The sequence below is a fragment of the Tinamus guttatus genome, unplaced genomic scaffold (assembly GCF_059628265.1).
Source record: "Tinamus guttatus ecotype Peru unplaced genomic scaffold, ASM5962826v1 Tinamus_guttatus_pri_ptg001286l, whole genome shotgun sequence".
Lineage (NCBI taxonomy): Eukaryota > Metazoa > Chordata > Aves > Tinamiformes > Tinamidae > Tinamus > Tinamus guttatus.
Window position 1 is genome coordinate 21,025 of NW_028289820.1, and position 18,248 is coordinate 39,272.

Here is an 18,248-nt window from a genome sequence, read left to right on the forward strand (position 1 = left end):
AGGTTTGGGTTTGAGGAAAAAAAGGCTCTATAGAACATAAGAAAGAAGAAACCACAGTTTAGTTTTGAGGCTCTTCCCAGGATCTGTCTTAGATGGAAGGACTTCTTTTGGATTTGGTCTTGCTACCGTGCAAATGCGATTATGGTTAAGTAAGCTAGCCTATCAAGTAGAAAAATTAGCTAATGCCACTGATACTAGTATACTGTTGCTCAATCGTCAATTACAAGCCACATCAAAAATGACTCTTCAGAACCAGATGGCACTGGACTTGATACTGTTACACCAAAATGGACTTTGTGGCTACCTAAACCTCTCCAGTAGGGACTGCTGCATTTATATCCCTAATGTTACACAGGACCTCGATATCCAATTAGAGAAGATATGACAGGTGGCGGAAGACACCCATGAACTCCGGGAATCAATGAACACTACCTGGCTGGCGAAGGTGTTTAGTTGGTTTGGATTTGGTGTCACTGGTTGGATCCAAAGTTTAATAGAATATGTGGTGATGTTCATTGTGATTATAATTATCCTAAGTATAGCAATATCTTGTGTAAAATCAACTATAATGAAAGCTATTAACGTAAAGATGATTCAGTTCACCGCTTATACCCCTTTACAGGTGGATGATCCAATTGATGTCCCAAGTACTAAGACTCTAATTTGAGACTAAATTTCAATATACAATTCCCCACCACCACCACTACCACTACGGCTTTCAAACTGCAACATTTCACAAAAGTAAACACAGAAGAGCCACTGCCTCCCAAATCTACTTCAGCAAATACCAATGTGTGCTCCTTATCATCGTTTTTTTACATTCCTGTTGTGCCAAGGTTTGTACATGTTAAGGTGTATTGGAGATGGAAATCCTGTGTGTGCAGGGGGGTTGGACTAGATGACCTCTAGAGGTCCCTTCCAACCTTAAGCATTCTATGATTCTATGATCTGTAGAGTCATAACAATCTCTCGTGGGAAGCAGAGGCCAGACCTTGAGAAAGAAGATGTTTGCCTGCCTGGGCTGAGCGATAAGGAGCACGGAGGTAGCTGCTCAGCCCGGTTCACAGGCAGCCCCCTCCGGAAACCTGTTGAAGCCGGCCGCTCGGCTGGGCTTGTAGCCAACGTAACCACAGATGTCCTCCAAACTAGCTTTGGAGGTCAAACACCCGGAAATGAGGAAGAAGAGGAGGAAGGCAGGACCCTCAAATTGAGGGCTGGGACCCCCGACTGGTGTGCGCGCTTGCACAACTGAAGGAGGAGTTCGTCCGCCCCCCCGGCCTGCCTCCTGGGTCAGACTGACCCTACGTGCCAGGATGCACCGGGCATAGAGAGGACAATGCGGAGAGAGCGGGGGAAAGGAGAAACTCCTAACTCTGAGGCCTACGCTGTCTCCGCGGGAGCCGGCCAGCAACTCTCTCTCTGCTCTGTCAGCTCGAGAGGATGTTCGGGTGCAGTATCCCACCGGCAGGTATCACCTCGTGAGTAGTTATCCATACTTAGATAAAAGTAACATGAAGCTATGTCTGCTTGTGGGGCTGCTTATGTATTTTATTCCCTGGCTTTTCCCTATTCAATGTCTGGGCAGAGCTGGCCTCAGGAGACCCCCTGCTCGATGGGCTGCTTTCTCCAGGTGAAAGCCCAACTCAGGCTTGATCTTCTTGTATCCCAGTTAATTAAAGTGGAGGAAGGAACAACTATTTCCACCCATCCCCAGCTCCTTTTACCCCTAACTCAGCTACCTCTCGCCTCCCTAGAGAGAGACAAGTTTCAGGCAGGGAATTGAAGTTGAGGGGAAGTTACACACAGGTTTTCTCCAGCAGCAAAACCACTTGAAGATGTTTGTCTGGTGCAAGACAAGCACAAAATCAAACTCAAGGCACTTGGGGAAGTTTATTACCTTAACGGAAACACTGAGGCTTGTGATGTCTTCTGAGATTTGTCGCTCTGTGCTTTGGTTCCTAATCTCCAAAATGGCCATAGCAGAGTGTCCCTATCTCACCAGGAAGTTGTAAAGATAATTCACATTTGAGACAGTGAAATACACAGACATAGTTAATGGGTCTAGAATAAATACACTGATTTGGAACATTAAGCTGTGATATGAATGTCTGTCAGTTTTCTTTGCAGAGCAATCAATGATGCTGAAGGAACTTTTCACAACGCACTGGTTGCCAAGGAAGAAGGTGCCATACTTTTCTATTTGGTGTCATTAGTGTTTAAAACCATTTTTGCAGTGCATATTTGTGTGACAACAGTACTCCGAGGCCCCAGGCAATAGCAGTGTTACCAAACGTGTAAGATTTAGCAGATTCAGGTTCATGAATAGCTTCAAAAGAAATGGATGAATTTGTATAATGAATCTTAGATCCATTTCTATTGGGATTTTAGTGAATCTTAGACCCATTTCTGTTGGGGTTTTAGTATGGGGAGAAGTGATGGAAATAAAGGAGCTTTTGCAACCAGAGAGGGGTGGGTTCACTGGCAAAACTCACCTGCATTTTCCATGCTCTCTTCTAGATTTGTCACCGCACACATACAAGGTGGTCAGTGTCCCTGAGCGGGAGTCTCCTGCTGTTGGTCGCGGTCAGTGTGGCGCTGCGGGAGCTGCACAGGTGAGCACAACAGCAGCACCAAGGCTGCAGAGTGGCTTGGCTCTCTGCGCAGCTTGCTAGGGGGATGACATTTGGTTTTGTTTCGTGTCCGAAACACATTCTCCCTTTGCCTAGATTTTAAATATACCTATGGGAAGAGAGTCCAACCTCTCATTTCTCACCGTGGCCAAAATTTTCACTTTGCATTTTTGCAACAACAGTCAGAAGTCACAAGAAAAGGGACATCTCTCTAAGATTTGTCCTTTCTATAAAGAGAAAGTCAACAATCTTTTTTTCAAGAAATCTTTTTTGACCAAAAGATCTTTTTCTCAGCTTTAGTTTGAATGTAACTAGCCAAGTGGAGGAGGGAGATGGATCCTGAGACTTATTTTTAGGTCACAGGACAAAAGAATTAGGGAGAGGGGAAGGAGTCACCTCCATAATTAATTGTCAGCACTATCATCAGCATCTTCAGCTATTAGCTCTGTACTGCTGATCGTTATAAGTGCTCATTAATTTAACTGAGTTGAAAATACAAACAGCTCTTCATGCTTATCTAACGCTTAATGACTTATTTTGCTTTTCTCTTGTGCCAGGCACTGTGGATCCCATTACTCTTCCAAAGATCTCAGTAAACCTGCAGTGGTGCTGGAAAACATTTCAGCAGCCAACAGTGGTGCCAATAGGATTTCAACAGTGGATTTACCGGTGTATACAAGTTACATTTCTGAACAGCGAACTGCATCCAAAGAGTTTGCTGTCTCTGAAGAGGCAATTTCCATTTTGGGGCTGCCGCTCTTCTCCTTTGCTGCCTCCATAACATCCCCTGACACTCCGCCAGAGCAGTGAGACTCCACCATATGTCTTACTAGCTGCTTGTGTTTTTTTTTCTGGAGGGAGAAGTGCCTCAAGGGCCCTGGGTGTGTGCTAGCAAACTGAGGGATCGATATGGCCCACTTCGTTTCCTCCAATCCCCGGGAAATGCCATAGCTTTGGACCATGAACCTGGACCACATCAGTATTAGAAAGCGCAAAAAAATGGCAATTCTTTCTGGAAGCAAAGAAAAAAAGTGCCGTTCTCCTTTGTAGATATAGGTACATTGCCTGTGTGATGTCTTGTGTTAAAAATTTGCTGAAAGAAATCCCTGTAGGGTGAGTCAAGGGAAAATATGTAGGGACTATTTCTGATAATGTTTACACCAATTTCTCAATCCCTCTGACTCACCTTTGAATGCCACATACTGAGCTGAGGCCTAACTTTTCCACGTGGTTTCCTACTAGCCACAATGGAATGAATCTGTGTTGTGGCACCGCTATCGGGAGGCCTGCAATCTGTAAGCCAGCCACCTACACGATTTATTTATTTTTATTTTTTATCTGCCCCCTTTCAGAGGATGAAGGAAGATATTGTCTATTAATCTTTAAACTCAGTGCTGCGACTTTCTGGGAACCAATGACCTCCACCTCCAGCGAGATGCCAACTTGCCAAGAACCAAGCCCCATCCAGGTGGCACTTACAAGGGGGCAGATTAGCCCAAGACCTGGCACAGGGAGGGAGAGGTTGGTTCCTCGCCTCCACGCAGCGTAGTCCTTGGATAACAGCTGCCATGGGGAGGTTAGGCCTTTTTTTGCATTCATCTTTTCAACGTCGTGACCCAACCCCGTAAGAATAGCTGGAGGGTCTCAGGAGGCAGGAGAAAAGCCCTTGGACTGATGGTTATTCCTCTAAAAGGGGCTTGGTGTGTTCAGTTGTGCCCACACGTCTCAGGGCACTGAAAGCACCTGCAGGATCACTGCGGTTTCTTGTCTTCCAGGAAGGTCTCTCGGCTTCTAGGATGGTTCACCTGCGTATTCAAGCGAGTTGTTCCTGCCTTCCCACAGGCTGTGGCAGTGACTGCAAATGCCTTGGCTGCTCTTTCCCCAATGCTGCACACCACAGGGGCACAAAATACCCCGCTGTCAAAATTCCTAACGCCATTTCCTCATCCTTCTCTAAATCCCCCCTTAAAACCTGCTGTGGCCCCAGAGCCTGCAAATCTGGACTGTCTGTCCCAGGTAAGGCAAGTCTAAGCAGGGACTCCTAATTCTCCTGCAAAGGTGATTTGTTTTGCTACAGCCCCGCTCCCCTTGTTGGCCTGTTTTATATATCCGTTATATCATAGCTATCACATAGACAGAGAAATCTCCAAGCCTGTCACCTCTGAAAAATACCTATAAGGCACCTAGCATAATGGGGCTCTTGGTTGGGTGTATTCCAGCATGAACGTAACATGAATGGTGACAAGGATCATGATGGGAATAGCACAATGTAACGTAAAATAATGTAATGTGATATTGTGGTCCTGGTAATACCAGTAATAATAATACAGTGTGTGTGTGTGCACATGCGCTACGCAACAAATTACATTAAAATGACATGGTTTCAGAGCCAAGTGCAATAAACTTAGCCAACGGCACCAATACATTTATACGTAAGTGCAGAGCTGTGTATTTATTCTTCCTCTTTTTCTCCAATCTCCAGGTAGTCCTCTTGTATATGGAGCTGCGTTAAATTATTTCACGGTGCTAAATCCTAGGAAAGCTGGTAGTCTGTGTTTTGAAAGGAACAGATCTATGTTTTCCAAATAGCAAGAGAGAGGCAGAAATAATTGTGTGCATTTTAGAACAATGGACAGGACAAAAGTCTCTCTACAGCTAATGAAGGATAAGAACCAGATACTAACTCACTCGAATGTCCCAAGTCATGTCGCATTCCCGGAGCTGGTGGTTAAAACAACCTGTCTGTTAAATCATCAGAGCATCCAGTGTGCCCTGCAGCAGAGCAGTCAGGTCTGCAGTACACAGCATCGCCCCTTGCCATAGCGCAACAGGGTGATAATGAAGAGTTTTCTTCACAGCACATTCCTGAAACACAGAACTGTATTTTTTTCAGATATATGGAATTTTATGAATTCATGGCGTTACTCCTGGTAGAGCTCTGTACCTTTATCGGAGGAAACACATGTAAAGCTTCTGCTAGCACCTTGGTTCGACACGCTGTTCCATATAGTGTATACGGTCTGGGGGAATTTTAAGGGTTTTTCTATTGGCTACTACAGAAATCAAATCAGGGTAAGAGTCGCTACAGCCAAAATGACATTGCTTCACTTTCTACTTTGAATTGCACAGCCCAATTTCCCACCTCTTCTGTATCGCTCAAAAACATATTTACTGGTATGTATGTAAAACAGCTATGGGAGGAAGTCATCAAAGCTATTTCACAAAAGGTGATGGCAGGCAAAGCTAAGGATTTAAGATATGAGAAGACTCGTCAGGAATAATCTAACATAATCTCAAGAACAGCTGTATGCAACAAGCCTGAGTCTCGGAAACTGTAGTGGAGAAAAAGGAGAGTCAAGCCCAAAGAGGTGCATCCTCCACAACATCGCCAAAGAATAAAAGAATAAAAGCAAGAGGGAAAAATGTAAAAGAATGAAAAACACCAAGGTCTCCACATTGTGTCACCCACCTAGCCTGTAATCCTTTGACATCTGTAAAATGGTTTCAGACTCTCTGCAGATAATACCACAGGGATTTACTGCACTGGAAAATAACACTCCAATAACCAAAAAAAAAAAAAAAGCTTTCTTTTTAATGTTTTAATGCAAGCAACTCTGGTCTTGCCTTCAACCACATAACAATGATTCAGAGATAGGGCTCATGTGGTTGTTAAGTTGCCATGATGGAGCTTAGAAAGGGGAAAATCATGTCGAGTTTATGTAAGCTTTAGAGCAGCCGCTGCTTGGAAATACATCTTAATTATGGGTAAAAATGTTAACCCATGACTTGTATGCTTATTTTAAAAGCCTCATTTTTTTTCATTGCCATAATTCTAAATATTGGCTCTTCATTGAGGTTAGTATTTATTTATAGTTTGGATACTGCAAGGAGGTAGCCCAGGAAATGCTGCTTGATGACAGTGGTTATTAGAGATGCTTGGTTTGGACTCTAATATTTATCTGAGGTCAAGATCAGCCTTTTATATATATATATATATATATATATATATATACAGATGCACGGGGAAAAAAAGATGTGTAAAATTTTGTTTAAAATCTCATGTTTATTTTTTTTCTTTCTAAACTTTGGAGGATTTGGGGCAAATAGAAATAGCTCTGTTTTAAAATGTTTAAGTGATAGTTTTTATGAGATTTGAAGTTGTGCCAAATTTTAAAATCTAGATGAGAGAGAAATAACTTAGGTCAGAAGCCCTGGTCTTACAAGGATGTCCTCACGTATGTCAGTATGTTATGAGAAACCCCAGAAGAGAATGCACCCAAGGACATGTTTTTGCTGCTGTCGCCCGAAAATACAGACAAAACAGCAGATGTTCCTGGGACATCATGAGAGAATATGGACAAAAACAGCAACGACCGGGTGAAGACGAAGATAAGGACCACCGTATCTTCAAAGAACTGTCTGGAACTGGGCAGTAGGACCAAAACAGGGCCTCTGAGCCAGAATGGGGCCATATATGGAAGTGAGTTCCAGGTCATCATCGAGTGGACACCACTTGAAAAGACGACCACCAGGGGGTCTCAAAAGACAACGAGAGACCACCAAAGGGACAGAGGGCCCATGCGCGTGAGGGTGGGGTGTATTATAATTAGTTCCGGGAAATAGAATGATGTATGATCATTCCAAGAATTTAATGCATATGTAGATAATTTAGAAATAAAGGCTTTAGCAAACACGCCTTAGGGTGTGCACGATAGGTGGAGCTATCCCCTGTGCACCCAGCGCTGCAATAAAGTGAATGCCTGCTTCTTAATACTACATTGGTGTTAAGAGGTTTATTCCCAGTTTTCGGTGACAGTTTCTGGTGACCCAGGTGGGACACTGCTTCTGAATCTCGACGGATCCATGGGATTGCAGGACCTCCAACTGGCACCGAGGGATTCCCGGGGAGAACCTCCAATCCCCGGACTGAAGAGCTCTGAGCAAGACCCCTGGGAAGGTAAAGGCATTCCTTTCTTTATAAAAGGATCCTTAAAAAGGTTGCCTGCCCGTAAGACAAGGCGAAAGCTTTGCAGGGTTAAGCAAAGGTATGTACCTAATGGAAGGGACAGGTTTGGTCGAAGGAGTCGGCCGAAAAGCTCGCCCGTCAGATGAAGCGAAAGCTTCGCAGGGAGGGTTACAGGGTAGCTGCAGCATAAAGGGTAAGGGTTGAAATCAGGATCCTGTGTGTTAAAGTTCCATCAAAGGGTTAAAGTCAGACCTGTATTGCTGGATAACTGTAGTGTTGAATCTTGGAACGGTATCAGGTTTCCTCGTTTCGGTGATTGGTTAATTGTGACGTTTTAAAACTCAGAGCAGCATCGATATTCTCATTGTCGGTTGTTCATATCTGAACTTTGCATTTGGTGACTGTTATAAGAAAAAGAGGGGGCAGACCCATAACACATCAACATAATGGGTAATTGTTCCCCAGAAGGAAGGGAGGAAGGGATCTTGAAAAGATCTCCACTGGGATACATTTTAAAACATTGGGAAATAGTAGGGGGAGATCCCCTTCCTTGGAAACAGCTTGTGGAGTATTGTAATCATTGGTGGCCGCTATACACTCTAGAAGATTGAGAAAAGAGGCCAAATAATGGAAATTTTAAATGTAACACAATTTTATAACATGCTGTTTTGCAGGAGGGAGGAAAAGTGGATAAGTGGGATGAAATCCCATATGTAGATTTGTTGTTTTTTTTTTTTTTTTTTTTTTTCTCTGAGAAATGATCGTGAAACAAGAAAAAAATGTAAGTTGCTGATATCTGATTTGAAGCTGATTTGAATGTGTTAATGCTGATGAAGGACAAAAAGAAGGGGTGTCAGCTTTGTTTGGCTTGTAGTACTGAGAAAAATGTTTGAAAGACTTTGTAAGTGGATGATGGTCTGAGGATGTGCAATTGATGGTCTGAGGATGTGCAATTGTTGGTCTCTTGGGAAAGGGGGGATTGATGTTAAAGGAAGCAAGGGATGGAATCCAGTTGCAGGCAAGAGGGGGGGGGTTGATGATGAAGGAAGTGAAGGATGGAGTTTGCAGGCAGGACCCGAGCACAGCAGAACACTGTGATAGGCAGTGGGAGCAGAGGGAATGCCTGTATCAGAGTTAAGGAATTGGAAGGAGTAAATACTTCAGAAAGTGGATGGTATGCTAGGAATGTCGATATCTCAGTTAACAGGAACTGCATATAAGGTATACAATAACAGAGAAGTAGAGAACAAGCATAACGCTGCAGTCTCAGCAGCTGCATTTGCTCAAGCACAAATGCCCTCTCGGGAAGAAGTTTTCTGAGAGGAAGAGGTGTGGGGGGGTGGTTAACAGAAGCAATCCAGGAATGGGAAGAGGATGGGAAAAGCAGCCTCTACTTTTAAAGGGCCCTGCCTCACAGCGGCTCAGTGAGCAATCCTCAAGAAAAAGGAGCACTGGAAAAATGAATGTCCACAAGCAGAAAAATTGGACCCTGCTCTAAAGACAGTCAAATTGATGACACTGGATGAAGATTACTGACAGGGACCGTGGGATTCAACTCCAGCTGAACCTCTGGTTACATTAAGACTGGGGAATGAAGAAATACAATTTTTGTTTGATACAGGAGCTACCCATTCTGTACTTAATACTTGTAAAGGAAATTTTAGCTCTGATACTGTAAGCATTGTTGGTGCCACAGGGAACAAGGAAATATGGCCTTTTTTCAAACCTCTGAAATTCAAGTTAGGGAAACAATGGATGACTCACCAATTTCTACACATGCCCAACTGTCCTAAGCCTTTGATTGATAGGGACTTATTAAGCAAATTAGAGGCAAAATTAATCTTTAAAGATGGGGATGTGCAGTTATTGATACCTGAATCAAAAGCCGTGGAGGCGAGTGCTTTTGTGTTACAGGACAATCAGGAGGAAAAGATCCTGATCGAAGTAGAGGATGCAGTGACCCCCCTGGTATGGGCAGAAGAAGTTCCCGGTCGGTCCAAGCTGGCGGACCTGGTCAAGGTTACACTAAAACCAGGAACTAAGCCAGTAAGAATAAGACAATATCCCCTCAAATTGGAAGCAAGGAAGGGCCTAGAAAGTACAGTAAGTTTCTGAAGTATGGGTTGTTAATAGAATGCGAATCGGAATATAATACACCAATATTACCAGTGAGAAAACCTAATGGGCAGTATAGGTTAGTTCAAGATTTAAGGGCAATAAATCAAATTGTACAAGATATCCACCCAGTAGTGGCTAACCCATATATCTTACTAGCAAATTTAAAGGAGAGCCATGGACGGTTCACCGTGCTCGATCTAAAGCATGCCTTCTTCTGCATACCCCTTGATAGAAACAGTCAGGCAACATTTGCCTTCGAGTGGGAGAGCCCCACTACTGGACGTAAAATGCAACTCACTTGGACAGTGCTGCCTCAAGGGTTTAAGAACAGCCCAACAATATTTGGCAATCAATTGGCAAAGGAGCTGGAGTTGTGGAAAAAGGAAAACCCAGAAGGAACAATATTGCAGTATGTAGATGACATTTTGTTAGCAGCTGAAACTCAGGAAAAATGTCTACAAATGACCATAAGCCTGTTAAATTTCTTGGGACAAGGAGAATATCGTGCATCAAGAAGTAAAGCTCAGATAGGAAAGGAGACTGTGATTTATTTAGGTCTCGAGAGTTCACAAGGACAACGGAGACTGGGAAACGACAGGAAAGAGGCAATCTGCCAAACTCCAGAACCAAGAACTGCACGAGAGTTGAGAGCGTTCCTGGGTATGGTCGGCTGGTGTAGACTGTGGATTGTTAACTATGGATTGACGGTAAGGCCCCTTAAAGGAGTCAAAAGAGAACCACCTATTGTGGACCCCTGAACGCCAAGCAGCCTTTAAAAACTTGAAAAGGGCCCTGGTGTCGGCACCAGCACTTGGATTACCTGATTTATCAAAGCCCTTTGAGCTGTTTGTACACGAACGGCAACACCTGGCCATGGTGTGAGAACGGAACATTATGTTTCTGCAAAACTCTTACACCCATGGTGCCCCGTGGCGGACGGCGGCCCGCAGGGCTCATGGCGGCCGAGGGGGCCTCACGCAACTTCGCGGGATCTGGTGCGAGGAGCCCGGGGCGCTGCCATTGGCTGCCGGGCAGGGCCGAGTGGCTGCTGGAGGCGGAGCCGCCACCGCAGCGCGGGAAGATTTCGAGGAGAGACACTCCTGACAACCAACCCGAAGAGAATCCGGAGCGGCCGGACCTTAAAAGGAAATATGTAACCGCCCAACCCCTTGCTGGTATATAAACCCTGCGCGGCACCAGGGGGTCCTTGTGCAAGATTCCCCCTTTGAGGGTGAGCCGGAGACCCCAGCTAGCTGGTAATAAAGCTGGATCCTGCAATTATGGGCCTCTCTGCTCTTCTCTCACTCGCGGGTTGGGAACCGGACTTAACATTTTGGGGGCTCGTCCGGGATTCCACCTTGCTGGCGGGCAAAGACTAAGAGACGCCCAGGACAGCTTAAGGTAAGCAGGATAAGTGGGCCCAAGGGGAGGCTGGCGAATGCCTAGGTGGACGCACCGCAGGATGGCCAGCCGGATAGTGTGGGAGATGTCCCCACTACCCCGTGGTAAAACGGGGGTAGAAGGGCAAATGGGGGTGAAAGGTAAACCCCATGGTGGAAGGGCAAAGAATGCGTGCAAAAGGAAAAGCAACAAATTTGGGGTGTTGTGTGTGTGGAATTGTTGTCTGTCGCTTTATGTACTACTGTCACTTTATGTGCTTTGTGTCTCTGTTTTCCTCAATCGAATATAGCTTGAAATGGGGCAAAGACAAACTACCCCTCCTTCTTTGTTCAGCATTAATTGATCTTTTAGCAGCTGTTAAAGGTTCTATTCACAACAGAGGAACAGGAGCGGGGAGCGGAGGAAGCACAGAAACTTGTTCCGGGGGTGGATGGGAGGCCTACCACCCAACAGAACCTGATGGAGGAAGGATTCCCATTAATGCGACCCCTGCGGGATTTCGACCAGGCAGAAGGTAGGGAGCGCCTCCGAGTATACCGCCAGACTGATGGCCGGCCTCCGGGCAGCGGCACGCAAACCACCAACTTGGCTAAAGTTAATGCGGTAAGGCAGGAGCCGACAGAGTCCAGCGGCATTCCTGGAGCGAATATTAAAGGCTTTTAGACAATATACTCCATTGGACCCCTTGGCAGAGGAAAACAAAGCAGCTGTCATACTGGCATTTGTAAATTGGGCAGCCTCTGATATTAGGAGAAAACTGCAAAAGGTAGATCGACTGGGGAACAGACTATACAGGACCTATTGAAAATAGCAGAAAAGGTTTACAATAATCGAGAGACGCCCGAGGAAAGGCAGGAGAGACTGCGAAAGGAAGATAGGGAATTCCAAGCAAGGAAAAACCGGCGTAACCAGAAAGAATTAGCGAGAATCTTTTAGGCTGGCAAAGGGAAAAAGGAGGCAGGGAGAGAAGTGCGGGAAGGAGGGGGAGGAGAGAGAAGGAGGCTGGAAAGAGACCAGTGTGACATATGTAAGGGGAGGGGCCACTGGAAGAATGAGTGCCCCAAGAGAAGAAGAGGAGGGGCCGGTGGGAAGTCAGGGCCTTTTAACTATAGACCCCGAACACAGGTATTACTGGCGGGGGAGGGGGAAAGTGACTGAAGGTGTTGGGACTCGGCCCCCTTCCCTGAGTCTTGGGTGACGTTGGAAGGGAAACCAGTAGGATATATGGTAGATATGGGAGTGGAACACTCGATATTGAACGAGGATAGGGGGTATCTAACAAAGAAAACCAGTTGGGTGCAGGGGGTGAATGGGGTTAAATCTTATCAATGGACCACAAATTGCCGGGTGGATCTAGGTACTAAGCAGGTTACTCACTCTTTTATCTATATACCGGAATGCCCAGCACCCCTGTTGGGAAGGGACCTATTGACCAAGCTACAGGCTAGAATATACTTTGAGGAAGGAGGGGTGAAGGTTAGCGATGGGGAAGGAAACCCGCTACATGTACTGACTACGCGATTAGAGGACGAGTACCGGATATATCAGCAAAGGGGGACGGGGGAAATATCGCACCCACCTTTCCATTTCTTTTGGGAGATTCCAGAAGCATGGGCAGAAACAGCGGGAGTAGGAGTGGCTAGTCACAGAGCCCCAATAGTTGTGGAACTGAAACCAGGAGCGGAACTGGTCCGAGTCTGTCAATATCCTATGACAAAAGAAGCGAGGATGGGTATAACCTCTCATACATTTTTGCTTTTGAATGGGCACCAGGAACTAATGCTGCTGTAGTATGTAGATAACATACTTCTGGCAGGAACAACCAAAGAGGAATGTGCAAGGGGCACTGAAGATTTGGTTAGGGAACTGGCTCGGCTAGGATATAGAGCCAGTGCAAAGCAGAACTCATTGCTCTAACAAGAGCCCTAGAAATGGCAGAAGAGAAAAGATTGGCTGTATACATGGACAGTCGCTATGCGTATGGGACTGTGCATATACATGGGGCCATTTACAAGGAAAGGGGATTTGTAACATCGTCGAGAAAAGAGATTTGGAACAAGCAAGAGATACTTCACTTATTGGAAGCCATACATAAACCTAGAGCGATAGCTGTGATCCATGTCCCAGGACATCAAAAAGCGAAGGACCAAATCAGCAGAGGGAATCAAGCGGCGGATGAGGCTGCAAAACTGGCCGCGCGTGAACCCATCGGAAAAGAAGTAATGCGATGGCGCTAAACCTCCCTCCGCCGGGAATGGGCCAGTTGCTGCCAACTCCAGTATACTCTGAAGAAGATCTGCAGTGGATAAGGCACAATGGGAATTTAAAGAAAGGAGAAGATGGGTGGTACCAAGGTTTGGATTCCACCTTGTTATTACCACAGACTTTGGGAGAACAATTATTAACTCAGCTGCACAAGTCAACCCATCTGGGAGAAAGAAAAGCAGCTAAACTCTTGGAAACAGCTAAACTTCAGTTCCACAACCAGGGGGCGGTAGGCCGTAGAATAATAGAGGAGTGCATAGCGTGTCAGGTGATGAAACCTGGAAAAAGGGCAGGACAACACCTGGGGGTCAGGGAAAGGGGTTGGAGACCTGGAAGGTCATGGGAGGTAGATTTCACCAAAGTCAAACCAGGAAAATACGGATATAGGTACTTGTTGGTTATGATAGACACCTTTTTGGGTTGGGTAGAAGCTTTTCCCACTAAGTGTGAAACTGCCCAGGTGGTAGCCAAGGTGTTGTTAGAGGAAATAATCCCACGCTATGGGGTCCCGGAGGCTATAGGATTGGACAATGGACCTGCTTTTGTGGCAAGTACCATTCAGAACTTAGTCCAAATTTTGGGGACTATGTGGAAATTGCATTGTGAGTACAACCCTCAAAGTTTGGGGCAAGTGGAAAGGATGAACCGAACTTTAAAAGAGACCTTAACAAAGTTGGTAACAGAGACTGGCGGGGACTGGGTGACACTCCTTCCCTTTGCTATTTTCCGGGTACGAAACACACCCTATGTTCTGAATCTTACTCCCTTCGAAATCATGTATGGGACTCCACCTCTGGTGTACCCACTAAGAGAAGGGGAAAGGAGAATTGAACCAGGACCAAAAGATAATGCTTCAGGCAGTCCAGGCCGTGTATCAAGTACATAAGGATCTATAATCAAGGGAAAGGGCCTATGGAACCCATGCATGATCTTGAACTGGGAGACTGGGTATGGGTAAAAAGGCATCACTGAAAGTCATTAGAAGCAAAGTGGAAAGGACCTTATGTTGTGGTTCTTGTAACCCCCACTGCTCTAAAGGTTGACGGAATCGGCCCGTGGGTACATCACTCGCATGTGCGAAGGGCATCCCCTCCAGAACGAGAGGAAGCTGAGAAGTGGGAAGTTGAGCAGAATCCTGAGAACCCCGTAAAGATCCGCGTCAAACGACAGAATGCGGCATCTCCTGGTCCTAGTTCTGGTGACTCGACTGGTAACAGGGGGAAGCCCTCATCGACCTTATAAATGGACTCTGGCAAGGTGGGAGGATGGGCAGGTGCTACAGACAAGGGTAACGACAGGCTCCCCTAGTTTCACTGCTGATCTATGTACTCTAGCTCCTATTAGCCCATGTCTGAACCAAAAGGCGTATTATTTCTGCCCTAGTTCGAATCCGGGGAAGGGGTATTGTAATAGCCCCAATCAGTCATATTGGGAATGTGTGACCATTTCCGCATGGGACTACCCTTCACAGATTGATAAATACTTAAGGGTGGAACGGGGACCAAGGGGCTGTAAGCCTCAAGGATATGGTCCCCACGGGAGAATCAAGTATCCCTATAGCAATTGTAAATATCTAATCCTCAATGCTACAAGCCCTGAGGATCCAGGGTGGAAGTTGGGGAAAACATGGGGGATCAGATATTGGGAACTAGGGACAGATAGGGAAGGCTTAATCCTTCTTCAGAAAGAAGAAGTCAGGTCAGAACGACCTATAGGCCTGAACAAGGTATTGAAGGAGTCTAAGGGACAAAAAGACAAAACCAGAGGGAAAGAGGGGGTTAACCACCCATAGCCCAGAGGGCTACGTATCCTCCCCTCGGAGGGATGACACTACCCAAGTCCCTGGGTTTGGGAAAGAAGGGACCGGTGATGACGCTCTCTGGAAATTGGTTAGGGCTACCTACAACCTCAGCACTCTGGATAGTCCTCCTCAGTGCAAATGGGAAGACAGGAAGGTAAAGGTATCCCGCGATAGAAAGATGCTTTGCGGGGTGGAAGTGGAAGTGATCAACAGGACAGGAGGAGAGAAATGGGCAATACCTCAAGAAGGAGGATGGTGGATATGTTCTGAAACAGGATTAACACCCTGTCTCGCCTTAATGGTGTTCAATGAGAGCAAAGAATATTGTATACAGGTTTCAGTAGTTCCCTGCATATTGTATCATCAGGAAGAGAGTATGTACATTCATTGGGGGCAGGGGAAGTCAAGAATAATGAAAAGGGAACCAATAACCACACTTACCATAGCAACCTTAGTAGGGTTGGGAATAGCGGGGGCTGGAACAGGAATAGCGTCCCTAACTTTACAACCTCGAAAATTGGCCTCATTACGAGCTGCTGTAGATGAGGATAATTGAAAAATCGATATCATACTTAGAGAAGTCACTGACCTCCCTGTCAGAGGTTGTCTTGCAAAACAGACGAGGGTTGGACCTTTTGTTCCTACAGCAAGGAGGGTTATGCGCAGCTTTGGGCGAGGAATGTTGTTTTTATGCAGACCACACGGGGGTGGTCCGAGATTCACTGGCCAAGGTTAGGGAGGGGCTTGAAAAGCGCAAAAAAGAGCGAGCGAGCCAACAAGGATGGTTCGAAACTTGGTACAATCAATGCCGGTAATAATCCTACTCCTGACCCTGACGTTAGGACCTTGTATCCTAAATCGTGTAATAGAATTTGTAAAGGATCGGGTGGGTACTGTACAATTAATGGTGATGTGACAACAATATTTAGATGTGGACGACCAAGATGAGAAGGAATTCTCAAAAATGAACAAGGAGAAGGGGGCAATGTGAGAACGGAACATTATGTTTCTGCAAAACTCTTACACCCGTGGTGCCCCGTGGCGGACGGCGGCCCGCAGGGCTGATGGCGGCCGAGGGCGTCTCGTGCAACTTCACGCGGGATCTGGCGCGAGGCTGCCCCAAGCCCAGGGCGCTGCCATTGGCCGCCGGGCAGGGCCGAGTGTCTGCTGGAGGCAGAGCCGCCGTCGCGGCGCGGGAAGATTTCGAGGAGAGACACTCCTGACGACCAACCCGAAGAGAATCCGAAGCGGCCGGACCTTAAAAGGAAATATGTAACCGCCCACCTCCTTACTGGTATATAAACCCTGCGCGCGGCACCAGGGGGGTCCTTGTGCAAGATTCCCCCTTTGAGGGTGAGCTGGGGACCCCAGCTAGCTGGTAATAAAGCTGGATCCTGCAATTATGGGCCTCTCTGCTCTTCTCTCGCTCGTGGGTTGGGAACCGGACTTAACAATGGGAGTGCTAACTCAGAAATTGGGGGCATGGAGGAGGGCCATGGGATACTTCTCCAAACAGCTGGACAATGTGAGTAAAGGATGGCCAGGATGTTTGCGGGCAGTAGCTGCAACCGTCCTTTTGATTCAGGAAGCTAGAAAGCTGGCGATAGACTGTGATCTTCTGTCCAGTGTGCTCCGTATGGTAATATCTGTTCTGGAACAAAAAGGAGGACATTGGTTGTCTCCCAGCCATATGCTGAAATATCAGGTTGTCCTATTAGAACAGGATGATGTGGAGCTTAAAGCTACCACAGCAATTAACCCAGCAATGTTTATGAATTCGAAATTAGGGGACTCTGAACCTCTATATCATGATTGCCTACAGACTATTGAACATGTGTATTCAAGCAGACAGGATCTAAGGGATGAGCCATTAACTAATCCTGATTTGGAGTTGTTCACAGATGGCAGCAGTCTTGTACGAGGTGGAAGATGGATTGCTGGATACGCAGTAGTTACCACTACCCAAGTGTTAAAGGCAGAGCCCCTCCCTGCCAATACATCAGCACAAAAGGCAGAGTTGGTGGCATTGAGCCAGGCTCTCAGAATAGCCAAAGACCAAAAGGTAAATATATGGACTGATTCCAAATATGCGTTTGGAGTGGTCCACACTCACAGAGCCATCTGGAAAGAGAGAGGGCTATTATCTTCTCAGGGATCACCCATCAAGTATAAGGAAGAACTCCTTCAGCTTCTACAGGACATAAAATGACCAAGAGAGGTGGCCATAATGCATTGTAAAGCACATCAATTTGGCCAGACAGCAGTACACGTGGGAAACAGGTTGGTTGATAAAGCCTCAAAGAAGGCTGCTGAACAAGGCATCCTGGCTCTAGTACCGGTAAAATGGATTGAGCTCCCAGAGGTAAGGCCTAAATATAGTGAGGCGGATAAGAAATTAGCAGCTACACTAAATGCAACATTGACTAATGAAGGATGGTTAGTGACCTCAACGAAACAAATTATTGTCCCTCAGCCAATAATGACTGAGATCGTGGAAAGGAAACAAAGAAACTGATTGGAGAAGTGAGGCTATGATTTCTAGTTTAGTAAATTCAGGTGTCAGTGTGGGAATGACAGCAATTGTAAAGTCTGTTACTGCAAAGTGCCCTCTATGCCTCAGGAATAACCCAATGAATAGAAAGAGGCCTCCCTCAGGGTAATAAACAGGGTAATTCCCCTGGGGACTAGTGGAAGATAGATTTCTCAGAGCTGCCAAGACAAAGTGGTTACAGGTATCTCTTGGTGGTCATTGGCACCTTTTCAGGATGGCCAGAAGCCTTTCCTTGTCGCACCAACAAGGCACGAGACATAATCGTAATCAAGGTGTTACTGAAAGAAATCATACTGAGCGGAATGCTCAAGTTTCTGTATTCATCAATAAGGGGGTTTCTCCACAGTTTGACTGAAGAGCAGGACAAAGGGAGGGGAGACTGAGTGGAGCCATGAGCCGAGAAGGACAAAAAGAGCCATCTGCAAGGAGATGGGGGCCTTTACAAAGGAGGGAAATAGGGCAATTGCCCCACATTCTTCAGCAAGGGGGACAAAGGAGTTGGTGAGCTCAGGTGAG